The following is a 2,439-nucleotide window of genomic DNA, read 5'->3' on the forward strand; positions in this document are numbered from 1 at the left end:
GCCATCCATTCAGACTTTGAGAGATCATGTTGACTTGCTGAGTCAACACTTTGTTCTGAGCCAATATGGCATTCAGAGCATCAATTTCAAGAACTCCTTTCTTCTGAGGCGTCCCACTATTCGCGGAATTCCTCTCAGAAGTGTACATGAATTGGTTATTTGCAACCATGTCAATAAGTTCTTGAGCCTCTTCAGGCGTTTTCTTTAGGTGAATAGATCCACCTGCAGAATGGTCCAATGACATCTTGGAAAATTCAGATAGACCATAATAGAATATATCTAATATGGTCCATTCTAAAAACATGTCAGAAGGACACTTTTTGGTCATCTGCTTGTATCTTTCCCAAGCTTCATAGAGGGATTCACCATCTTTTTGCTTGAAGGTCTGAACATCCACTCTAAGCTTGCTCAGCTTTTGAGGAGGAAAGAATTTATCCAAGAAGGCCGTGACCAGCTTATCCCAAGAGTCCAGGCTATCTTTAGGTTGTGAGTCCAACCATATTCTAGCTCTGTCTCTTACAGCAAAAGGGAAAAGCATGAGTCTGTAGACTTCAAGATCTACTCCATTCGTCTTAACAGTCTCACAAATCTACAAGAACTCAGTTAAAAACTGGTAAGGATCTTCAGATGGAAGTCCATAAAACTTGCAGTTCTATTGCATTAAAGCAACTAGTTGAGGCTTAAGCTCAAAATTGTTTGCTCCAATGGCAGGAATGGAGATGCTTCTTCCATCAAATTTGGACGTTGGCTTTGTGAAGTCACCAAGCATCCTCCTTGCATTATTATTGTTGGGTTCGGCTGCCATCTCCTTCTCTTGTTCGAAAATTTTAGAAAGGTTACCTCTGGATTGTTGTAATTTAGCTTCTCTTAGTTTCCTCTTCAGAGTCCTTTCAGGTTCTGGATCAGCTTCAACAAGAGTGCCTTTTTCCTTATTCCTGCTCATATGACAGAGAAGAGAAAAAGAAAAAAGAAAGAGGAATCCTCTATGTCACAGTAAAGAGGATCCTTATTATTAGTAGAATAAGAAAGGGGATAATGGAAGGAGAGGGATGAATAGTCTGTATAAAGAGTAAGGATAGGGGAGGTGATAAGAGATGAAAAGAAGTATTAGTAAATAAATAAATAAAAAAAAAGATGAGAGAGGGATTTTCGAAAATATTTTTGAAAAGGAGTTAGTTATTTTCGAAAATTAAAGATAAAAAATTAAAATTTAAAACAATTGAAAAGAATTTTTGAAAAAGAGAGAGGTATTTTCGAAAATTGAAGAGGGAAAAGTAGTTAGGTGGTTTTGAAAAAGATAAGAAACAAAAAAGTTAATTAGTTAGTTGAAAAATATATTAAAATCAAATTTGAAAAGATAAGAAGATAAGTTAGATAAGATATTTTGAAATCAAATTTTGAAAAAGATAAAATTTTGAAAAAGATAAGATAAAAAGATAAAATTAATTACTTAACTAACAAGAAACTAAAAGATAAGATTCTAGAATTTAAAGATTGAACCTTTCTTAACAAGAAAGTAACAAACTTCAAATTTTTGAATCAATCACATTACTTGTTAGTGTAATTTCGAAAATATGATATAAAGATAAGAAAAAGATTTTGAAAATAATTTGAAAAAGATTTTTGAAAATTTTCGAAAAACAAAGATAAAATTGAAAAGATATGATTCTTGAAAAAAGATTTTTAAAAGATAAGATTTTTAAAAATTGAAAATTTGACTTGACTTGTAAGAAACAATTAATTTTTAAAAATTTTTGACTAAGTCAACTCAAATTTTTGAAAATTTGAAGAGAAATAAGGAAAAGATATTTTTTTGATTTTTTGAATTTTTTAATGATGAGAGAGAAAAATTAAAAACGTCATTTTTGTGTTTTTCTCTTTTCTTTATGGATCAAAACAAAGAATGCATGCAAGAACACTATGAATGTCAAGATGAACACCAAGAACACTATGAAGATCATGATGAACATCAAGAACATAATTTTTGAAAAATTTTTTGATGCAAAGAAAACATGCAAGACACCAAACTTAGAAATCTTTAATGCATGGATTGTAACAAACGAAAAATGCATATGAAAAATAACAAACAACACAAACAAGAAAAAATCAAGATCAAACACGAAGACTTACCAAGAACAACTTGAAGATCATGAAGAACACTTTGAATGCATGAATTTTCGAAAAATGCAAGAAAATTTTTTTAAAGCATGCAATTGACACCAAACTTAAAAATTGACTCAAGACTCAAACAAGAAACAAAATATTTTTTATTTTTATGATTTTATTAATTTTTTTGGATTTTTATTAATTTTTTTCGAAAATAAAATTTGGAAAAATGAAAAAGAAAAGAAAAATTTTGAAAAAGATTTTTGAAAAATTTTGAAAAGAAAATTACCTAATCTGAGCAACAAGATGAACCGTCAGTTGTCCAAACTCAAA

The 2,439-nt window shown here is 30.2% G+C and overlaps 1 non-coding gene across 1 annotated transcript; it reads left to right on the forward strand.

The window, feature by feature from the left end:
• Positions 1-302: 302 nt before the first annotated feature.
• LOC112764365 (small nucleolar RNA R71) lies at positions 303-406 on the forward strand. The gene has a single exon (XR_003183125.1). It is a non-coding gene; the product is annotated as a small nucleolar RNA R71 (small nucleolar RNA).
• The last annotated feature ends 2,033 nt before the right edge of the window (positions 407-2,439 follow it).

Source organism: Arachis hypogaea, chromosome 2 (genome assembly GCF_003086295.3).
Source record: "Arachis hypogaea cultivar Tifrunner chromosome 2, arahy.Tifrunner.gnm2.J5K5, whole genome shotgun sequence".
Taxonomy (NCBI): domain Eukaryota; kingdom Viridiplantae; phylum Streptophyta; class Magnoliopsida; order Fabales; family Fabaceae; genus Arachis; species Arachis hypogaea.